Below are 25,427 nucleotides of genomic sequence, written 5' to 3'. Positions count from 1 at the left end.
CACTGAATCAGTTTGTTGTCAACCCGAAACCGCTAATGACAAAGCAGTACAGTTTTGCATCATGAAATACTACCCCCTCCTTCTGTTGGCGTTCTACACTAATTAGCTAGCTTACTGGCCCTATTGTGAAAATGTGAAATTTGATCCTTGTAAGCAGTGCAAGAAAGCTGTCAGTGTTCTCACAGCTCATTGGACGCCAATAAAAAAACATAAAACAATTAACATCCATTTAGGATGCACAGTTTATAGATTCAAAGAGGAAATGGAAAAAAGGCAGCATTAATGATGACAATATGACTATAAGACATGCTGTATAGTTTCCTAGGTTCCCGAAATGTTCAATAATATTCTTAAATATGGCACAAATCAGCAACAGTTATGCAGTTCAGCAGCAAAGTGATGTGTTCATTAGACCCTGGAAAGTCATAATACTGTAACTCATAGCTCCTCTTTTCCCCTCGCAGCAACTGAGTACATAATTTCACCATCATAAATGATGTGGGGGTCCCTCCTGCTCATCTGCAGCAAATGGATGGTTGCCTGGATGAAGGATGCAGCCATGAATACGCTAGAGCCATTATTCTGTCTCCCTGTGACCTTTACACACGGGATGCAAGCGAAACATATGCTCTCTAACAAGAATGCTTTTTCTGTAGCTTCTATTTATCTCTTGGGTCTCATAAAGTCCTAGCCTTTGTTGTTTATGGTGACCCTTAGCTTCTTAAGCCAGCTCCTATGACAGTGAATTTTTGTTGCCTCATTATGGCAATAAAATTAAAAGTGAAGCCAGGACTTCTTGTCCTTGTTGAAATCATGTTACATTAGTATTCAGAAGCTGCCTCGACTCGTGCATATAGGAAGAAAACTTAAAATTTAGGCCAGTAGTTAGCGGCACTGTACATAAATAATTCAGCCTGCTGATGGTTCTCATACTGCGAAGTCCAGGTTAAACATAAATAACAGGATAAAAAGTGCAACCCGCTGACTATCGCTGCTGTCATGTGAAAATATCATTTGAGCGTTTTTCGCTGCTTCTTACCAGATATGAAGGTTTAAATCATCTGCGATTGACTGAATCCAATCAGTCTTACACATCTTGTGGAGACTGAACTGCAACAGTAAACAATTCTCTGTTCATACTTGATTTATTACACATTGTATTACTGTAAAAATAAAGGTTCATGTGTTAAGCAGCAGCATAACAACACCAGTGTTGGAAAAGTTACTTGAACAATGTTATCAGTTACCCATTTAAAAAGTAGTTACATTTCTTTAACAGTTACTCAGCAAGAAAATTTAAAACATTATTTGTAACATTACTTTCGTTACAGTTCTGTAAGTAAAGGTGCCATTTAATAAGTCCAGGGCTGTAGCTGCAGTGTACCAGTAAGGATATTGAGAAGACGTTTACATTACATAAACTTCACATGGAGTTTAAAGGCTGCTTCAGTTTTCTTTGACTCAATTGTTTTTATGATTTTTTTTTTCAATCCAAAAAAAAATACATAAAACAAAGGCTCTTGGTAGAGTGCTTTGAGACAAGAGCACCGGAGCCCAACCTGGGTGTCCTAACATAAATCTGAGGGGTTGCAATACAATTATTCCTAATAGGAATGCTGAAAAAACATTTTTTTAAACATTCTATCACCACTCTGATAGAACGCACAGCATAACATTGTAATAGTAGTTCCCAGAGTCAATAGTGGTCAGCTGGTAGTAAACATGCTAGCTTGCTAGCGCCAGAGAACATACTGTTTGCATTGCATACGAACCTTATGGGATGGGAATGATTGTTCCAGGTATTAGTCAAACCCTCAGGGGCAACCAGGAAAAAACTTTAGATTTTGATTGTAAAATGCATTAACATTTTAATTAATGGTTTTAAAAAGAAGTTATTTAGCAAGTGACCATGGTATCAGCGGATGAATGCCCTTTGAGGTGTCCAATGGACAAACATGGCTACCCAAACCAGCAGCGCACAAAAACGTATAGGCTAACACCAAGTTGAGGAAAAGTGCTCAGGTGGATTATCTGTGTTAAACTGTGTGAAAAATGTGAAATAGCTATAAGCCTATTATGTAAAATTGGGTGATTTTATAGTTTTGCATCTGCGCAAAGTAGTTCTTGTACCACTTCTTTCCACTTAAAAACACCAGAGGTAACTGTAATTTAATACAGAATTTCAAAGTGTATTTCCCTGCACTGCTACTGCTGAAAAGAATGACATTACTGTAACACATTTCCAAGTTTTGGTCAACATATTGAGCGTGTGTACACGCATTGCAACATTGTGTGTGTTGAGGTGCTTTCCATTATCCTCCTCTGCTTGACTGACATGAAAATCAGTGTGGTATTATGCTATATTATGGTAATTTCTATCAATAAAGCCCACTCAAAAATCTTCCTGCCTTCTTTGATAGCAAGCGGAATGTGATGAAACTGTTGGCAGCCTCTTTGGAGTCTGTGGGTTATCAGAAGGAAGAAACCACATTTCAAAGGGTGGCAGTATCGAACAGTCGAGTGGGAGCATCAGAGGCGTCAGAAACCGCTTTGTGGAAGTGTGAATGCTGTGAGCGTATAGGCAAAGGTTACAAAAATAACAGTGAAATGAATCCCTGTGTTACACATTAGTACCACTGACCAGATTGATATTGTGTCAGAATAAAAGTGGACAATCAAGCTATTAAAAAAAAAGCTTTCAAAGGCATGATTTGTATTACCTGACACACCAGATGGACTGTTACACAGAACCATCTGAGAAGCTGTCATTGGAAACAGTTTGGAAAAGGGCAAGCAATTTCAAAATATACCTGGCAGTTGACTGGATGAACCATCTGTCTATCAAACTTTCTTTGCTCTTTTTTCAATGAAGAATGACTCCAGTTCTGATACAACCGATGCTTTTGCAGCATCTACGCTAACCTCGTTAGGAGCTGCCATTATTGTTTTGAACGAACGCCTAAACCACGCCTAGAGCTGCCAGTAGCTTCTCACACGATGCTGACTGGTCCGAGCCACGGTGGTTCGGACACAAACGCATTACTTGAGGCCTAGTATATATATCAATAACAATTTATTAGGGGATGGCTCCGTTGCCACTGGAAGATCAGCAAGGTTTATGCGTGTACAATTTGAAACATGAATATAATGACTTTTGCTCATCTCTTCAAATCAACTTATTTTTAGAAATCCAATTTTTCCTCTGCTTCCTTTATCCTGTGGTAGTAGGGCTCTTCGGGTGCTGTGATTCATTCTATCTTTATTCCCATTTGATATCTTCATACTCAGTAAACAATGTACTGGCATAGAATAGGTCAAATACCAGTCAATTTGATGTAGACAAGAACTCTGATTTCTCAATGAATTTGACATACAGTATGAGCTATTTGTGGAACGTGCAAAATAAATGAACATGAAATACACAAGACATGGAACAAAAAGAGTGTCTAAATCCCTGGTGAGGTTTTATTTGAACAAAATAGTATCAAGTCTTGTCTTTGATTTACCGTCTATACATAATTGGTAAACTAGGTCTTAATAGGCTTAAAGAGTTACGTTTTCAAGCCTGATAAGACGTCACATCAGATATTCTTGAAATAGAGAAGTGAGACAGCAAGTTCAGTTACAGAATGCCTTGACAAATGAAACAAGCCAATTACACTAGATCAAAGGAGTGAAAAGTGAAATCTTCCATGAAGAGAAAACAAAGACTCCAGAAGAGGAAACAGCGGGAATGTACCACAAAGAAAAGGCAGCCTTCTGTTATTCTCAATTTTTCACCCACAAATGAGAAATACAACAAAAAAAGAAATGAGTGTTTCAAAATAAGTGTCACACTTATTACAATGAGGGGCTATATGGAGTTTTGAAACAGTCTTATTGGTTGGCCACAGTTTGGAATCAGGTTGCAGATAGGAGCAGCAAGCCAGTGCAAAAGAGAAAATATTTTTTGTGAATTTGTAAAGTTATCAACATGCCAACATTAATTTTCATCACAACAAGACAACATTATTTTTGATATTGTCTCTGATAATGATAATTACCAGTGGACATCTAATCATGTGCTCAGACATTTAATATTAACCATATTATGTTCATTTTCAGGTCCATAATTGTATTTAGAGGTTGCACCAGAATGTGTACATGGTTTAATTATAAAAAACAGCATATTTTAGTTGTACTGCTCATTGCTACAGCTCCTCTTTTCACCCTGTGTTCAGGTCTCTGTTTTAGCTACAGAGTGAGACCTCTCACTGCTGGAACATCTTTGTTGTCTGTCGCACATGCTCAGTAGCTAGGTAAGGACTACACGAGCTAGCTAGCTGTTTCTGCAACTTCGGCCTGTCCAAGGCAGGATTAGCCGGGAGACTTCTTCTAAATGAGGGCACACTTCCAACTTTGTGTGGAATACCTGCAGAACAGGGACATGGAAGTAGTTCTATACAATTTATTTTGTAGATTAGGGTGAATTCATGTGTGTTGTAGCAGTGTTTTGCCATTGAGAACGAGCTAGCATTCTAGCGCTAGCATGCTAGAAAAGCCGTGCAGATTTTGACCAGCTGACCTGGAGACTGAAGGCAGGACACATTCAGAAACTGTATCTCACTCAGAACAGCATGGATGGTTCTTTTCCAAGTATGTATGCGTGTGGAAGCACCAGAGACACAAAATAACTCCCCAAATGCCAGAAAAAGTGATTATTTCATAATATGGGCACTTTAAACAGCATATATGACTTGAGAAAGAAAAATAATAATATAAAGAAAGACATTTCTTCAGATAACAAAAACGATAGGAGTGAATGTGCAAGTCACTTTCTCCATACTCTCTTCTCTTACTGCCAGAAATGATGCCAGGGATTATCAAATGGTTTTTATGATGCAATGATTCAATCTCAGGTTTATTCAGTTGTCCAGGAAGGCCTTTAGAAAATCAAAATCTCTAATGTAACTTGCTAGCTAACTAGAGTTGCTAGCTATGCTAAAGTAGCCTTTAAAAAGTCAGGGCCATAGCCAGGAAGCAATTTGGAAGCAATGCTTTTTGAAGAAAATGTTGAAGCCAAACACAATGGAGGCCAAATAAGCAAATATGTTGTCATGATGAATTTACCTGAACATAGTGAAGCAACATGATGAAATTCTTGCTTCCTATTAGTTTCTTACGGGTGATTCCTGTAGCAATAAACATGACTAATCACTTCCAACTTAGCCTATCCTTGTCCCTTGATACATGCCCTTTAAGGCTTCGCTGCAAGCATAGCAAGTGATTATTATCCCATTGATTTGGTACACAAACATTGGATTATTTCACTCAACTATCCAGTTGCATTAATTATTCATCTTCAACACTCACCATATTCTGTATGTGCTGCATACTACAGTTGCAGGACTGACCTATATTGCATTTTAGAGAAGAGACAGTGGGTTTTTCAACAGTGCAGGATTTGAACGATTCCCCAGTGTGACCTTATCCTTATGACTGCATCCTCACCCCATTATCAAGAAATGACCCAGATTTCTACAAACTCCTGAGCCGAGAAAGAATCCCTGTGAAGAATCCCTTCTGTGTTGTTGTGTGGATTATAAATGCAGCTCCCTCTGATTGACCGGAGAGAGCAAGTTTTTCACTTTAGCTTAAAGCTTTGGATCTCATCGTTGCTTCACATACCTACATAGCTATATAACAAAGCGGGTGACAATTGGCTGCAGCTCACACGATGTGGTACTTTTGGGAGTTGAAGGTAGCAAGGGTGGGGGAGTTGCAAAGGAGTGTGTGAGATCAGTGGTAAATCCATTGTAATCTTCTTGTAAGCTACAAACCTGCTCCTTAGAGGCCTCATAAGCAGGAGATGGTCCGTTATGACTGGGCCTTTCATCCGAGCAAAGGAGATTACATCTGAGGAATGCTCCGCTTTCAGAAGTTCTGCACAGAGCTCCAACAATTCCTTAATCTTATCACGTCCGCATCAAGGAGACGCATCACAGACCTTCCAAAGTAACACTTATATAATCTGCTTCAGAAATATATTTTCACAGAACCAAAGTGGACTGCTGAATGTGTTGTGCATCCCAAGCCACTCAAAAAGCCTGAGCACTTTTGTATGCCTTTCCTGAGGGCTACACATCAGCTGGTATACTCAGTTTATACACCTTAATATAACATTAGCACTGTACACCTTATCCAAGTTATAAGATATACATAAATGTATTTCACTTTATTTCTGCAGAAATAGCAGCTTGAGACGTTGTGGGCAAGATACAGAAGATTACAGATTCAGGATCACTGTATTTTCTAAAATAAAATAAAATAAGAAAAACATTCATACTCCCCAGAGGTTTATTCCTACTGATTTTCGTGACGACCTGCCCATTTCTGTACCATATAAGAAATGTCCAAATTCAACCGTAAGATTTCCATCAATATTTATAGTCCCAAAATGATGAGTTGAAAATTTCCCCTTGATTTATACATTAATCCATAACAAGCTATTTTGAAATTCGCCACATTTTTTACTGAATATTCATGGTCCCCAGATAATGAATACAGTTTTTCACACCCCCTTTAACTTTACTCTTGCACAACCATCAGGCCAAATTTGGACTTAGACAAATGAAATATCAGAAAAAGGTAATACCATGAAATTTAATTAGCACATCTTAGCTCCCCAAAGGATGAACCCTTTCAGTTTTGGATGCTCCACAAGCTTTACTCTTGCGCCTCCCTCAGGCCGAACTATCAATTATGCAAGGTATATCAAATTCAGTAGGCAAATTGCTATGGAATTTAGTTCTTCACTGTCCATCAATGTTGGATGTCAATCATCCAACCATCAAGTTAAACTTTTAGACCAGAACATACTATCATAAGGCCCTTTTACAAATGCACTGCGAACCTAAAAGTATCTAGACATTACCTGGAGGAGCTGTATGTATGTATGTATGTATGTATGTATGTAAGAACACAAAAGTCTAAATCAGTTGGATTGAACATTAAATGGTCTTTACCCTGCCAGCTCCTAAGTACAAAGTTCTTGTAATGTTGGATTGAGCCCAGCACATGGGCGTGTTGGTGACGTTTTCATCGCAATGGCAGCAACAAAAATGTCTAACTGGAGAGACAACGAGATTCGGGAACTTCTGTTGGCGAGGGCCGATGGTGAAATCGTCAGACAAATTCAAAGAATGGCAATAGACTCTGTTGTTTATAACCAAATTATGAACCAGCTCCATGATGCTGCGACATGTCCTGTCACTCGCCAAAACCAAACGTGTTATTTCCAGTAAGTGAGAATGCATCTGACATGGACAATCTCTTGTTGTGTGTTACATGTGTGAAAGGGAAACTAATTCCTTGAACATTGTCCACAGTTCATATGTGAAAATGGCTTTAAAAACTAATGGCCAGATTTTATTGTAACCTGTAAATGAGGATGAATTTAAAAATTGTATTAATACCGCCCAGACCATTATTCCAGTACAAGCTCAGGTCAAATTTCCACTTGGACAAAATAAATATTAGATTGCAGTGACGTTTATTTATACCACATTCTTGCTCCCCATAGGATGAACCCTTTGCTCTAGTTGCCATCCTAAGGCCAACATTTGAAAGTAGCATACATGATATGTCATAATCCAACAGGCAGATTGCCATGAAATTAGATGAGAACTTTCATGCCCCCAAGTAGAAAAATTCTTTTGGTTTAAACTATAACCTTCCACTATTACCACTCTCAGGTCAAACTATTATTTCTAAAGCTGCTAAAATAGGGTGACATGAACAGTGCAGCCTCTACGGTGTGTGTGCTAAAGTACAATGGCTTGTACCACATTTGTCATTTTTGTTGGTGATAAGGTCCTAGCTAACTTTGAGGACACAGCAGTTACATGCTCTGCATTTACTGGCAATTTGTTTTTGTTTTTTACCAAAGATAGTTGTATTTTCTTAAAGAACATATGGAGGGTGTATTATAGGCTGATTCCAGTATTTGTAGATTCATTTGTTCAAATTTTGACTACCAAAGACCCAAAACATAGTACATTTTCAGAGGTCTGCTAGGAACCTTCATAGGCTGTTTTCACTATATCGCCTTCAAATCTGTACTCATATCCGTATCTCCTGTTTATAAGGTCTAATTCACTGGTCATAGATTTATAGTACAAATGTATACAAAGTCACCAAGACAGACAGCAGCTCACTGGGGAATACCCTGGCCCAAGATTTTATTAATATGAGCAATGATCGAGAGCTGTCAGCGATGATGGATGATGTCGAAGGTAAACGGTCAAGGGGTTCCTCCGCCTCATCGTTCGTCTGTCTCCAGAACAGCTGTTGTGTGTTTCGCCAAAGGGGTGTTGTGGGTGCGTCAGGTCGCTGAAGGGATGTGATGTGAACGCTGCCTGTACCTCCAACATTATTACAGGCTGTTTAGAGAAGGGCCAGCTCAGAAGCAAACTCATCCTATGTGTGCTCAGCGGATGTTCCTCATACCACTGTGGCTGTGGTGGTTTAACTCACAATTACTTTGTTATGTCCAATTAGTCTTGTAATCATGCTTTTGTAATTGCTGCAGCCATCGCAGCTTATACTACAAAGCAACATTCGTCACAACATATTGATTGCATCTGCGCTGGATGGTCTTAATCTTAGATCTCATTGCACCAAACTTTTTTTTTTTCAACTTGGCTGAATGCAATTGTCATCAAACCGGTATGGTCATCATTAGACAATTGTTAGGGGGATGCGTTTTACATAAAATGTCTAACAAGATCCACATGGTAATAATTGGGAGCACATTGTGATAAATGCTTGCTGTTTACCAGCCAAGCCAGACAAAGCTGAGTCAGTGGGACTGATTCCGGCTCGGGCTGGAAGAGGAAATGTAAGTTATTTTTTAAATGAGTCACATATTGACAGTTAACTCTGTAACCCTTTATTCAAACTGGGATGTTATTGTTATGGTATCAGAAGTGTTCATATTGGGGGGAAACGCTTTACTGGGCTACACTTCATTGTTTTCACCAGTTTTAGCAACTTAAAGGTCCCATGGTATGAAAAGTTCCCTTTATGAGGTTTTTTAACATTAATATGAGTTCCCCCAGCCTGCCTATGGTCCCCCAGTGGCTAGAAATGGTGATAGGTGTAAACCGAGCCCTGGGTATCCTGCTCTGCCTTTGAGAAAATGAAAGCTCAGATGGACCGATCTGGAATCTTCCCTTTATGACGTCATAAGGGGAAAGGTTACCTCCCCTTTCTCTGCTTTGCCCGCCCAGAGAATTTGGCCCACCCATGAGAGAGAGAGAGGCATCATGGCTTTCAAAGGAGCAAAGTGGGAGTTGGTCAAGGCCACGTTTTAAATAATCAACTGTTTTCTTACACATTAGCCAACGGTATGGCGATGTTAATGTTGTGTTTTCAGTGGCCAGAATATCAGTTAATGCAGCTTTAAATGGTCACACTTGTTCAATCTTACCAAAAGTGGTGTCTGGCTATGCAGATATTTATGATTATTGTTCTCAGGTGTTGACATCTGCACCACATATTATGCTGCATACATGAGACATGTTTCTGGTAAAGCAAGCTGCTGTTGAGTTTTTCAAATGCAATTTCTTTAATTCTTTGAGCACCACAAACAAAATTCCACAATCTTTTTAAATTTGATAAAATTACCATTTATACAAAATTAGCACAATTGCAATGACATGTCACTTTTTTTTAGAACATGATAACATATGTGTGGTTTTCATAGGATATGTGGAGTTACTGCCCATGAGAGAACATTGAAATAAAACACATTTTAAGATGTTATGATCATTTAATATTTTATATTAAATCTGCCGTTGTTGCCCTATTGCCCAAACTCTACCGTTGAGACATTGCACTCTGCCTCATGACACCACACTGTGCTTTTGTGTTAGATAAGCTACCACGGCACCCAGGCTTTGTTTGTTATATTGTCGTAGATAGGATTGCGACAGCCATGATGGATGACATAACAGAAGCAGTGCAGCAGTCTCTGGAGCGGGAAGCCTGGTGGAGTGAGGGAGGTCAGGGCTGAGTCACCGCTCTGCACATGCTCGACCGGCGAGGGACAACTCTGATGGTCTCGAGCTTCGTCCGAACACAGAGACGACACCTGGGAGTATGAGCGATCACCCAAGACTGTGAGACAGAAACTGTGAGGGACACAACGAGGCAGAACATTCATAAGCCATGCATATGTGCTGGGTTTTATTTGTCATTTTCTCACAGTCTTGTAATTTCAGCATACATATTCCCTCAGCGCTTCTTCGCCAACATCCCACACTCACAATGCTCACTGGTGTCATTCCATTTAACAGCTTGTAGGATGTTTAACTGATGTGCAATATTGTGTTAAACTATGTTATTTTTTTGTCTTCGGGACTTTTTGTTGCTTCTTCTTTCCATCACAGACACATTTTTTCAGCATGTTGCAGGGTGTCATGCAGAGGCCAGATATTTAAAGTAAAGAGAGGGAGGTTGTGAAGTGGTGCTCAAGAGAGATGTCTGCATAATTCCACCAGGCAGATGAATAGGATCTTTCAGTCTGCAGCGCTGTCAATCTGACAACTTTGAAGTGTGCCAACTTCACAAGAAATCCCAAACAAAAAGGATAAAAAGATATGGTGTTGGGGATTCTGGGAAAGTTGATGTCTGTATTCTACATAAGAACATGATGCGGTTTTCTCCAAAACTTTTCAGCGGGAGCCTTATTTATATGGCCTAATGAGTAGCAGGCACGGAGCTGGAGGAAGAGAAATGGTTGAAATGTTCCCGTTGATCTGTCAGAGCAGAATTACTGCACTGCAACAAAGCTGTTATTTCAATTTGCATTTGTAGATTTTCAGATGGGCGTTTCGGCCAAACTCCAGCAAAGTGCAGAGTCGACAAGCAAGCAGGCAAGTAAGCACACAGCAGATGGAAACTGAATCGCTTAGCCAGAGCTGAAGAGGAGGAGGATTACAGAGTGCACTCTACTTACCTTTCCTTATCATTTCAAATAACATGCAATTTAAGGAAAAAAACCCTGTTATCCTATTTCACACCATCAAATTATGTTTGTTTTTTCTCAAAGAGGTCCAAAGAGTCGAGCTGTTCTCATGTGCTGGGAAGTTTGTAGAAAATCATTCATTCAGACATTCAGTATGTGTCCAGACTGAAAGGTTTTAGAACGCCCACAGACGTGTTCGGAACAATGGGGAAGCAAATGAGTAGACCTTTCACACCCCGCAGAGGCTATGAGGGCAATGGAGGGGAAGGTAACAGTGAAAAAAGAGCATTCAGTTATTATTCAAATTAATGTTACAGGTGACATATGCAGATGGAAAAATAGAGAGAACAGCAGCCTCCACGTATGCTCCAAGCAGGGCGAAGCTGGGAACCCTTTCCTAATTGCTTTAACTCCACAATAATTGAACACTCATTTTTCTTTTTCAGACTGCACTGAGTCCTTCAAGTGACATTCATTACATTGGACTTAAAGGAGTGCAATACAGAGGTACAAAGCTGATTTATGATGTACATCATATCACGCATACCTCAGCAGTGTTTACGGCTTTGCACAGTTTCATTTGGGTCGTCTACTGGGAAATAGAAGACATTGAATCATTGTGTTAATTACAACTGAGGAAAGTGACGTAAATGGAAAGCAAACAGTGTGTCTCAAAGCCTCAGTGAGGCAGACTGTCAAAGCAACTAAAGACTAACTCTGTAGCGGCTTTAATGTCACTGCTGAAGGTACATCTGAGTATATTTAGATTGGACCGTCTGTCTTCTGTGCCACTGCTCAGTCCTTCCAGAAAAACGCACAAAAATCCTTGATTATGCAGCACGTTTTCTTAAAAAATGCAATGGAATATGCGGGATATTTATGCAATTTTTTTGATGAAAAAAAGTAATTCAACCCAGCTTTTCGTCATTACGTCGCTTCATAACGTTCCCATGGCAACAGGGGAAAATGGCTGCTCGTGTGAAGTAAATGCAACATTTTTCAACTTTCTGCTAAGATATTTGGGACTTGTTTGCAACGAAAATGCGGGGATTATGAAATCATGCAAGCCCCTCATATTTTCGGCCATTTATGCGGCGAAAGTGTGGCGTACTTGAAAAAATACGGTAACAGCTGTATAACTTTACACAGAATTAGCCCCATTTAAAAAACGTCTGCTACTGATGAATAATTTACTATCTCTAACAAAGTCCAGTTGAGATACATTACATTGGATACAGGCTTTTTCTTTCCCCGCTCATGCACCACAGTTGAAGTCAAAGTCAAAGTAGCCTTTCTACTTTACCAGAACTCCCTGACCCAATTTAAACATATGCAAAGTTCTTAGGCCGGCTACACACTGGCTGCGTGGCGTTTCTGTTGCGTGGCGGCTGCGTGGCGTTTTCTATGTCTTTGCACACCAGAAACGTGTCTGACGCGGAGCTGCTGCTGCTAGCATTGTCTGTACACATGGATATTTCCCATTGATAAACTGCACTCAAGCAGTACACTTCATGTTAAACATAAATATATACTGATCTCATTACAGCAAAGACAACGTCGGCAGTATTGACGGCAAAATAGGCTCCAGAATATTTGGTTCTGTATTGACAGGTGCAATATTTGAAAATCGATAATTATTTATTATTATTTTTTAAATTACATTTATACCTGCATTTATGTCAAAACCTAGAGATGTCATTTATTAAATGTATTTGTGTCAAAATGACATATAAACATCTTTTTGTATTCTATTTTGCCTGGAAAAACTTCCAACACGCTTGCGTGTCGCGTATCACGCAGGCAGTATGCAAGCTCGGGACGAAATAAAAACGGATATGCCACACAGCTGACACGCTCACGCCACGCAGCTGACACGCTCACGCCACGCAGCCAGTGTGCAGCCGACGTTAGACTGCAGTTATCAAATGTCTTTAAGAAAGGTTTAAAGGTAAACTTGTAAATAAACCACTTGTTTGTGGTTGACGAAGTAAAGTTACACAGGGTGGTACTCTTGTAAGAGCAAATTATGTTTAACCATGTATCCAGCTAATTTATATAGCTCCTTCATTTTACATTGGATGTTCCACCAAAACAAGCTCCTTCCTGAGACTATTTTGCACTGTTGTTGCGACCAGAGCCTAACACCGCCCAAGACGTTTAAAGAAATGCAAACAAATGAGACAAGTGTTCAATACACTGCAGCCAGGGTACAGAGAATATAGCAAAGAGTCTATTATAAAAACAATATGATCCCTGTTGAATGACAATCTTCATGGGTCCAGTCAAATGATTAGCCATCTCACTTGCATTCACTGCAATATTACTTGGAAATCCCAGTGTAATCCCTCTATACTGGCAAAAAATTGTACATTGTGTGTTGATATAATTATGGGGTTGGCTTCTGTGCAAGTTTGAGAAAGCTAGACTGACAGAAGAGGGCCAGTGAGTGAGAAGAACAGAAAAACATTAAACACCACACCAGGCAATCCTGTCAGTGTCTCATACTTCAAAAGAACTCTTGATTATAGTGGGAGCGCGAGACAGCACGAAAAAATCATTAATATGTGATATTTGCATCTTTGAATTAAGCAGGGGACAATTTTGCTTCAATTTCAGCTTTTATTGTGGTCTTTGAAATGCTGTATTGTGTGCTTCATTATATGAAAACAGTGATGAAAAACCATATGGTTCTGAAAAGATAGTGAGCCAGCAGGGGGGTTGAAAGTCAGTCGACTGCAGGGTAATGGCGTGCTTTTATCAGCATCTGAGTGTAAAAGAAGGTGTCTTTGGTGGAATTGGTACAGGGCAGATTAACAACTCACACACTGATACACTGTTTAAGCACAGGCCTTGTTCTGTTAAAGACACAGCAAAGATAGCAGACTCTATTATAGTAATACTCTACCTATAGAATGTTAATGTTACAATATGGATTTTTCCACCTCGACTCAGAGCAGTGTTCCCCTTGGCCTTAGGCTACATTTACATTGCTAAGTTTTGGTTTAAAAACAAATATCTTTTGTTACGTTTCCCCCCTCTCATTCCCCCTGCTCTGGCGTTCCCCCCCTCTCATTCCCCCTGCTCTGGCGTTCCCCCCCCTCTCATTCCTCCTGCTCTGGCGTTTCCCCCTCTGTTTCCGAGCCCCTAAACCGGAGACATTTGGAAACACTTCTGACCCGTTTTGGTTTGGAAAAACAGAGACCTATGGCAACACCGACACTGACGCCAACGTTTCTCCTCCTGATTGGGTCTTATCGGCTACTAACGTTACCATGGCAACTACCAGCAACGGGCGGTGTATACACGCTGCCTCCTTTTATGCCCAATATACGAGAATGTTGATGAGATATGAGGTTTGTGCGTGTTAGTATAAACACAGATTAGTTCTTCCACCAGAGCTAAAACGCATTTGTACACGGACATTACTTTTGGCTCTGAAACTCCACTGGAAATCCAAAACATAGCAATGGAAATGTAGCCTTAGTTGGTTAAGTTCCAATCCCAACAATTGTCAGTTATCTGGATCTGTCTGTCCTCCAGAGGATGGTGCCATGTCCATGCTATTGCTAACAAAACTGAAAATGTTTATTTGGTTTTACATACATACCAAATCTCAGACAGGATTTTGCCTCTAACATTGCTCAACAGCATGCTGTGAGGTTCATTCCAGATGTCTTAAAACAGTCTAATATCAACATGTGCATTACTTTATCTCGAAAGAGCCACATTTTATCTTGAACAACCCTCTCCAACATACAGTATATGCAAACTGGCCACTAGCAATTTATTCATCAGCTATTCTTATATTGAAGTGCTTAAGTTGTCCTCTCATAGGTTAAAGAGCCCTCCAATTAATCTCATAACATACATCTTCCCTTCCTGCCTTTCACTTTTACATTATAACATAAATGATCTGGCAGGACAGTCAAATGCCAGACAGCATACTGTGGCTTATCAAGCATCCTTCAGAGATTAATCATTCTTATTCAGCCATGAAAAGAATGACCCTTGTATCGAACATCTACAAGCACAGGCCTGAAATATTGTAGGGATATCATGTGACAAGCCCAAAGTTAAGATAATACAAGATTAACTTTATTGACCCAAGCTGAAAGTAGGCTGAGCAGCAACAAAGGAAGGTCCAAAGATCACAACACAATGAACAACACAATTGAAATATTGAAGGTTAGAGCAACTTTAACGAACAGGTCGAATCCCAATTGTGTTTATCAGTTTGTGATAGAAGTTACAGTATCAAAACAGACTATATTTTTAAACAACTTATTGAAAGTCCTTCCCTTCCTGTAGTGCGTGTTGAATGAGTTCCACAGTGTTAGTTTGACGTCATGGTGACTGCAGGATCGTCGTGTCAGCCTGCTGATGCCTTGGTGCGGTGAAAACGGTCGACTCGGGGTGACTCGTGGGATTGTCAGCGAGGTGCCACTGACACAGTAGTGAGCAGATTGCAGGTCTGAAGGTTGGAGGCTGATGAACAGTGTTGACATGTTGACAGCAAACACTCACTGCAGGGCAGGTTCATGAGCCAGCGGTCAGCAAGAGACAGTGTGTCGAGATGTCAGAGCGACAAGTGACAAATCAGGGCTTGTCATGAAATAGAAGACGTCACAAATTACGACATGATACGGGTATCTACAGGGGGGTTGATATGATGGTTGACCAATATCAAAAACTAAAGCAGTACTTTACCAGGGGCTAAGGCTTTTGGTTTTTAGTCATACAAGGATGGCTCTATGGATGGCAATGTCAGTCGGTCAGCTGGTCCACTTACCTTGCACTTCAGCTGGATTCTCACGAGAATCGTGAGATCACATATCACACGAAAATCCATATTGTCAGACTTGAAACTAAAACGTTTGTGTCCAATCAGCAGCGGACCGAACCAATCAGTGTCCAGCTAGAAGTTGTCTCACATTGCCAGACCTTCCTCCACAGAGCTGTGGAGGAGGGTCCGGCTAGTCCGCACAACATTCCTGGATGGGAGAAAAACCTGCTCTGGTTTATTGGCATTTCTTTATATCAGTCACAATCATCGTTTATCAGCAGTGCTGCCTGGAAGGCACTAGGATTAGGCTATGGTTATAGGGTTAAGGTTAGGTGCCTTGAAGTCAACGGTCGCAGCGCTGCCTGGAAGGAGATGTTGGGGGCTTAAAACACCATCGAGCACAATGGTCTTGGGCGGTGCTGAGTGCCGCACAAAGCCCCTGTGCCGCTGCAAAATAGTCTCAGGAAGGAACTTGTTTTGGTGGAACATGTGTACGTTCAAAAGTAGTTTTAGTCGTGCAACAGAAACCTCAGATTGGACAGATAGTCTAGCTAGCTGTCTGGATTTACCCTGCAGAGATCTGAGGAGCAGTTAACCATAGTCCTCACAAATCCACCAGAAGTTAGAACGCCAACACAAAGACAGAGGAAGGGGACGGACATCTGGCTGAACAGATGGACATACGGTGGAATTTCCGTCGGAAACGGGGCAATCCCGGAAGTGGAAGGTTGCCGATATAGACGAAGCTAGAAGCTACTGGCAGCAGGGCGTGGTTTAGGTGTGTGTGACGGCCACGGCTCTTCGATCAAAACAACAATGGCAGACGCGATAGACAGATGATTCATCCAATCAGCTGCCAGGTATTTTTTTCAAAGTGCCTGCCCTTTTCCAAACAGTTCCCGATGACTGCTTCTTAGATGGTTCTGTGAAACAAACCATCTGGCACTAGTCCACCACTTTGGTCCAGACTGAAGTGTCTCAAAAACCACTGACTTGTCCTGCAGTGCCACCATGAGGTTTATGTTTTTAATTTGTCCAATACGTCAAACAAATACCTGCAAAACTAATAACATTTCCATCAGCCTCAGTTATACTTTGTGTTAATTAGCAAATGTGAGCATACTCTCATGCTAAACTGGTAAACATGGTCAATACCTGCTAAATGTCAACACACACAATATCAGACTCCATCTAGGTTAGTCAAGGATGTAGATTCCATAAGATGCATACAATAAAATCTAATGCATAATTATTAATTGCATGCAATTATTTTTTATGTTTTAATGTCTAGCTATACAATAAAAAATAAAATGCATATTGTATCTTATGTTTTACTTAATATACAAGAGAAAAGACATGCAGTACATTTGCATTGTACACACCTAGCTGACCCTCTACCAAAATGTATGTCAATGTAATCTTTGTTGTTACTTCTAGAAAATTATGGCAAATTACAAAAGTAAAGGCCTCTATTCATTTAGAATGATTTATGGATGTAATTATCCTCCTTTATTATGTTAGGCATTATAATAACTGAAGAACCTGGGTTGGGGTTGGGGGTCGGGAGTTCTACTTACGACTCCAAAGAGGCTTCGGCCAGCCCTGATCTTAGTTACTGTATATGACCGAGCAGAGCACAATGTGCTTTTTCGGGAGGGGGGCCTAAAGAGACAAGCGCTATAACTGAGCAACCCCAACTCGTAAAATACTGACGCTTGGTCAGTGGCTCTCAGCGTCAGATAGCGACGCAAAAATCTTCCTTCGGGGGCCGGTATGGAACGCCCCGGGCAGAGCAGGAGCTCGACCACGGCGCTGTAAGATGACATATTACAAGAGATAGAGAGTAGTATGAAAGACCCAAAATCTACATAAGGATGCAGGTTGGGGGGGTGGATGGGTCAAACAACACAGGACTTTCCCCCAGGAGACCAGGGTTCATTAAAACGTACATTTTGTAACCCCACCCACCATCTTTTCCTAACCCTAACTATCCCGTTCTCGTGCCACAGGTCAGTTAAACGTACGTCCCGACCCAGAGTGTCAAAGAGTGACGCCAAGAGTCCCAACCAAGCGTGTCCTAATATGGCGCCAAAGAGGTAGACACGAGTCCCGCCAAAGGCACCTGACCAAGCATGTGTTGAACTGAGCGTTTCAGACAGAGGGTGAATACAGACAGGCAGTATGAGAAAATAGTGTTTTTTGAACATCAAAGCATGTGAACATGTACGAGTAGAAAAACCAAAATACAAGTTTGAACCTAAAAATTAGCAGAATATTGGACCTTTAACTTGGGTGCTTACATTTCCCTTCATGTTGAAGAAATAAATTGACGAAAAACAACGCCCTTCAGCGTGTTTGTAGAACGTACCAGGGAGAGCAGCAGCTACACGGGGTTTAGCGAGTATTATGTAAGGGGGAAATTCCACGTAGGGAGGTTGGCCGGGGGGGTAGATGGGTCAAACACAGGACTTTCACCCAGGAGAGCAGGGATCGTGTCCCGCGTGTGTCTTTAACCGGCCCCTTATTCCTGCATGTCATGGAAGCATAAGCCCACCCACGACCTTTTCCTAAACTCAACCATCCCGTTTCCGCGAGTCATGGAAACGTAAGCCCACCCACAAGCTTTTCCTTAACCTAACTGCGTCAAAAGGGACGCCAATGGTCCAGACCAAGCGCGTTTAGTTAAAGCGTGTTATATGACGCTAAAGGAGACTTTTAGCGTCAATAACGACGACAAAGGCACCTGACCAAGCGTCTGTATTTTACAAGATGCGAGTGAGTGTGTTGTTGCAGCACCATCTTTCATTTTAAGGACAGTCTTACTGGCCAGTCGGCCATTCCCGAAGAAGCTTTACAGAAATATATACACATATACTGTGTAACTTTAACAAAAACAAATCCAAGTAAACTGAGCTATATTTCAAATCAGTGGTTGCCATCCTGGAAATTTAGATTTTCTATATCATTTTAGAGTCCACACTTTGACTTGTCAGGCAGGTGTTACACATTAATTGCTGCATTGTAATATTTGCTGGATCAGAGCCATCATTAATGTTCCACTGGTAAAAAAGTTCTACCTGAGCTTTTTTCTATGACAAGTGGAAATGTCTGCTATATTAAAAAAAAAAAGTCTATAAAATCCTCATTTAAGAGTGCTCCGATACTTGCAAGGCTAGCAACATTTGGGTTAGCAAGGTTTAGGCCAACAGCATAACAAGTACAACATAAATTATGAAAGCCTATTTTGCTCTCCATATTTCAGGAGAACATTGTGTCTGTTGTGTGTAAAAACTCAGTTTGGCCAAGACAATGGAGAAAAAAAAAAAAAAGGGAAACATGAGAGAAATATGCAACTCATGGTCTTGATAATGTTATTGCAACTTGGCTCCTTTTGTTACTCGTTTCCCTTTTGTTACCAGTTGATACAAATTCAAACAATTCACTTGACGAGGGAGCATGAAATGTTTCGGCTTCCAAAAGAGGGCATGACTAAAAAAAGTTGAGAACCACTGCGTAAATTATTAAATAGAAGTCTGGATGTTAAAATGATGAAGCAGCCATACACATATGCATGGGATCATTGTTAATGGATGAATAGAAAATACATTTTATTACATATTAATATGAATGGTTAACAAACTATTACCGTATACAACTATACGGTAATATTGGGAGTTTTTCCTTATTGGAAGCAAGGATAAAAAAGGACAGGGTGTCGTACGCTGTACAGATTATAAAGCCTCTTGATGCAAATTTGTGATATTGGGCTATATAAATAAAATTGCCCACGATGACTGCCCATTTCAGTTTCAGATGCTTATAAAAAAATAAAAAAAATACCGCACAATGATTTTACACAAAAAAGCCTCCACATGTCAGAGGGTGGTCCAGTAGAGTGGGCTTGCATGAAGTTGGAAGATTCAAGGACAGATGGAGCAAAGGCCCACAGATTTGGTTACCATTATCGGTAAAGTTCCTAAAACACTGGATACTACATTTCCCATAATGCAACTCAACAGCATATTTTCTCAGACCCTCCCTGCTGGGTTAATACACATGCAAGCTCCACAAGTCCTGAATATGAACTTCTGCCATCAGGGAGAATATTCTGTGTGCCGAGATGTGAAACAAACAGACTTAAGTTATCATTTATCCCGACGTCTGTCAAGCTGCTGAACTTCAATAGTAAATCTTAGCACAACATGCAAAAAAAGTAAAAGTGCAGTAAATACACCAGCACTTTTTTTTAAGATGTCCTATCGTCTGTGCAGTTGTCAGGATCTGTCACAAGATAGGTAAGGCTTGGACCCAGATGCAGTTTACAGAGACTTATTAATGGACAAGCAAACACTTACTGGAAGCAATAATCCATAGAGCTAGGAAATCCAACACAGGGATAGCAACAGGGAACTCAAATACACACAGAACGCACAGCAAACATCACAAGCAACAGAACATACAATGATCCAACAAGAGACAAAGACAGAACAGGAACTAAATACACCAGGTAATGAACACTAACAAGGGACAGGTGATACAACAGGTGGAACAAATCAGGGTGGGGCAGAACAATCAAAAAGGCGGGAAACAAACAAAGACAGGAAGTAAACTAGACAAGGGAGACAAGACAGATTACAAAATAAAACAGGAAACAGAACATAACAGAAAAACAAGACTACCAGAATAAGATGGAACAAAATACCAAAACCCTGACAGCAGTCATATGTGTCCTTCCTTCATGTCCTATGATGCTTTGTTGATCTTATGATCTTATGTTTGTGTTTTGGGAGATTATGGAAATCAACCTTTGTCACTTTTTTTTTTCGATGTTTGGCGCTTTTTTTCACCAACATTTTGGGCTTTTTTACATAGTTTTTGTTGTTTTTTATGAATTGAGCAGCTTTGTATGAGATAGTTTTAGACAGGCCTAACAGAAAATATTGTGTATTTTAACTATACCCACACACATAACTGCCGTTTTGTAATACGGGGCAAAGTCCAGGTAATGAGCTGCCAGTACTTTTTCTGTTATTTTAGGGATTTATTTCTCAGAGTGTGCCACTGTCAATCAAATCTGATCAAACCACACCCACACCATCCTGTTGAACATTAGATTAGCTTTTGTGTGTTAAATTCTTATTAATAATACCGAAACAGGTTTGTTCAAATTTTGAGTTTAACTCAATTCAATTAAATTTGTAGTGACAAATCATAAATGAAGTTAACTCAGAACACTTTTCAGCGTGCGTCCAGACCACACTCTAATTTACAGAGACCCGTCAATTCTCCCCAAGAGCAAGCTTTTGGTGCAACAGCGGCGAGGATAAACGTCCTCTAGGTGGGCGGCCATCTGCCTCGACTGGTTGGGAGAGGGAGAGAGATACAGAAATATGACTCATAATAATTATAGCAGTGGGTATAATGGAATGACGTGATGCACAGTGGCAATTATAGTAACAGTAAAGATATTAGAACTATGACTGGTAATAACAGTAGAAACTTTAGTCTCAGAATTCTGACTTTAAACTCAGAACTAAAATACATTTTACAAATATGGCCATAATCCTCTTCCATATATATATATATATATATATGCACATATATATACATATATATATATACTGCATACTGATTTGGAGGCAAAAAAATGTATTCACATGGCTACATACTAGCAGAGCTAAGTGAAAAATATGTTTCTTGTAATTTGAGTGAACTTTAATTTTGTGACACTCCCTTTCTCATTTATGTTCCATACAACTGGAGTGCCTTATCAGGGCTTAGGTGTACTCTGGGGGGGGAACATTGTGGGGACTGAGTGCAGCTAATGAAACATTTCCAGTGCAGTCAATTCTACACTTAGTGCTTACTCACTTCATTATCCTGCGGGTGGCCCATTCTCACCGTGCACCCAGGTCTGGCTTCAGCCAGCTGCCAACTCCTACTTACACCTCTCATGTGCAGGTCCACATTTTCTGCATATGTAACTGCCTATTTCTATTTATACAAGGTGTTTATCTCCACCATGCTGCCAGCTTTATTCCTGCCTGCAATTAGTTGCCATGTTTGAAATGGTTCACCTTCTAATTTCATGAATGCTTCTGGCAAGAGGAAAGTGGAGAAAAAAATCGCTAGGTGTTCCATTTTAACGTGACCTCTGAGTGAATAATGAGGTCCTTCAAACTGGCATTCTCACACGCCATATGATGCAGATTTAATGTGGCTGAGCTCTCAGCAGGTCTTCTGGCAAAAAGGAATGTCACACTTGTGGGCACAAAGTACTGCTTTAGCTCACAGTAAATGTGGGTGGCATTGTGGGTTCTCACTAAGTATAAAAAGACAAGGTGAAGTATCTTTAAACAAGCACTGAAGATAGTTGTAAAATAAAAGGGAAGAACACTCTAGATTGTTTATTAATCTGTCATTTGTTCTGACCATGGACCAACAGTCCACATCGGTCACTTTGAAGCATGAGCACAATTCCCTAACTTTAAGCAAATAGTTTTAATTGCCTAACTTAAGCAAACCTTAATCATGGAGGTGCCAGATCAGAAAACAGTCATATGAGTCATTTTTGTAATAGTTGTATGGATCTTACTGATGAATGATGTCGTCCTGCCTGTTGGAGCCAACTGTACAATTTGCAGTTGATTTATCGATTTGGTTACCTTGTACGGAAACTGGATCCTCACAATATCACGAGATCACACGAGAATCTCGGGATCACGTATCATACAAAAATGCATATTGTCAGGCTCTAACCTAACGTGTTTGTGTCTGAACAAGCAGATTGCTGAACCAATCAGCATCCAGCGAGGAGCTACTAGCAGCAACCGGCATGGTTTAGGTGTGTGTGTGTGGCTGTGTGTGTGTGTGTGTGTCTGTGTGTGTGTATATGACAACCACAACTGTGGTGGACGTGTTAGACAGATGGTTCATCCAATCAGCTGCCAGGTATTTTTTATTTGATCTGTTCTTTTCCAAACAGTTTCCAATGACTGCTTCTCAGATGGCGCGCGTCACGTTAGTGATTTGGATGCTGTGATGTGAATCTGTGAACTGTGTTTGTAAATGACTGCTGTTGAAGCAGTGTGGCACTGTGTGAAGACACTCCCTCTGTTTGGAAATGATTACCACACTTGATCTATATCTGTTCCTGACCACAGACTCGTTGCTCCCTCAGCCACGTAGCCATACGGCTTTTAGCCATGCTAGCAGCATGGCTCCATGGATGGCAAGTTAGGTCTGTCGGACAAAATTTACATAATCTATATATTAATGTGAATGTGGTTAAAATCTCTTTTTGATTGTTGCATTTAGATGCAGTTAGTTAGAAGGTGGTACTGTAAGATTTTCGGTAAGGCAACCCTGAAGATACTTTCCTTTCTAGAGCTCGCTACTGGAAATCCATAATTGTCATAATTGATTAACACACAATCTTGAAGCTAAATCACTGTTGAAAACAGTGAACATAACCATAAATAAGACTAAGAGTCATGCTAGCAACTCTGTGAGGCTTTACTTAGGCACAGTGGTGCTTTAAGGAGCTAAATGCTAAAAATGACAATGCTAGCATGTTGAGCGTGCAAACATTTGCTAATTAGCACTAAATACAAAATACATCTCAGGCTGATGGGAATACCATTAGTTTTGCAGGTATTTGTTGATAAACCAAAGTATTTGACACGTTGCAAAGTTGGCCTGGAGGCCAACTAGTTGCTAGATGAAATGCCAAAAGATGGAAGTGAACAATTCATCCTCCGGGGGCCATGAATCTTCGTACCAAATTCCATGACAATCCATGTAATAGTTGTCGATCTATTTCAATACCAACCAAAAAAGTCAACCTTGTGGTGAGGAAAAGTCAGGGGATCATCAAAATCAGCAGGATTCATCCTCTGGGGACCATGAATGTCTGTACAAAATGTCATGGCAATACATCCGTTAGTGGAGTAGTTTTTCAGTTCAGGCCAAAGTGGTGGTCCGACTGACAGACTGACTGGCCTAGCCGTCCCTTGAATAATGTTGCTAGCATTGGTTAAAAAAACTAACATCAAATAAATGAATCAAAAGAACATTCTGGGAATATTTGGATGTAAAACCCTGTTTTTGCCTGCTGACACCAAAAACTGATCCTGCCACCACCGGGACAAAAACTGATTAAAATATAGAAACAATTGGAACACCATGATTTTGTAGATCCTCTGGAACATAAGCCGACCATTCATCTCCCATCAGTTAGCATATCTGGGTGACAGGGCCGTTGGCGCTCCACTCGCCGGTCTGCTGATCCTCTTGATTGACTTTGTGTTAGGACCTTAATTCCAGCCAACGCCACAGAGCTCCATTTCATGGGGATTAATTGTTGCTTGACATTCCAGGCAGACTACTAAAAGCTCACAAACCCAGAATATTCCGAGCAGGTTGCTTTAAATCCCTTTTGAGCAAGGCGCCGACTTTAATTCAATTTGAAAAACTGATAAAAAGGCCGAGATGGATGAAGGCTGGATGGAATTCACTTTATTGCCACAAATGATAGGTATTAAGGCAGCTGAAGACATTCAGCTGCAGACATTTATCAGTAATGTATAGGCTTTTAATAATGTCTTAATGGGTGAGTCTTTGGAGAAGTAGTTTAAATACAGCAGTAGATATTGTTAAATTTAGAATGAGGACGGACAAATCGCTACGGCGGATCTTTGGATCTTATTACTGCACCTGTTATGTGAACATCACTGAGCCTCTCAGAGGAGCTTTGGATAATAGATTTCATGTGCAGCCATGAAATGTTAAAACATTGTTTGACAGAAATAAACCAGCCTTTTAAAAAAAGTTCCACAAAGCCATTTCCCACATCATTCTTCTCACCTCTGTTTTTTCTAGATTTACATTTGATTTGTTTATTTCTTTCCAGTGAGTTTAAAGACAGAACAAATAATCATCTTTTAAGTGTGTAAGTGTGCAGACAGCACCATGTCGGCGACTGCCTCGTGTTGGGTTGGGTTTCTGACGGGGCTTTGTAGCACGCCATGGATGTGCAGCAGCAGCTGGCATCATCACCTGACAAGCCCCACAATTTAAAATGAAGACCCAATCAGTTCTCATGGAGCCAGAGCCCACAGGACAAAGAGGTCTAATGCAAATCATTTCAGCCAAACATCATCACTGCTCTTTGGGTTTTACTATAATAAAACATAAGCATATTTTTACATCATTTACAGTCATTGTCCCTCTCTATTCAAAGTTGTGCTCGGAAGATTCTTTTTAAATGTGGTGTTGCTGCTGAGGGTTTTGTTTAGAGGACTTGCCTGACATTTTGTTAAATATATTTCTTGCTCAGAGTTAAAGCAGTTTATCCATACCACTGTTATATCTGTCCGTTCAATATGTAGCTGCTGCCGCTTGGCTAAGGTTAGCATAAAGACAAGAAAATAAAGACTGGGAAATATATTTTAGCTTTTTTATATTCTTATTAATGTATGTTTGAACTGTTCTTTAATGTTTTATGTAAAGCACTTTGAATTGCCGTGTTTCTAAAATGTGCTATACAAACTAAGCTGCCTTGACTTGCCTAATTAAAGCATTATTTCTTATAATCTATTAAAGAAGCTTAACGTGAAAATAACAATTTGTACTTTT

This window comes from Sander vitreus, chromosome 18 (assembly GCF_031162955.1).
Source record: "Sander vitreus isolate 19-12246 chromosome 18, sanVit1, whole genome shotgun sequence".
NCBI classification, from domain to species: Eukaryota; Metazoa; Chordata; class Actinopteri; order Perciformes; family Percidae; genus Sander; species Sander vitreus.
Note: the sequence above shows the minus strand (reverse complement) of the source record.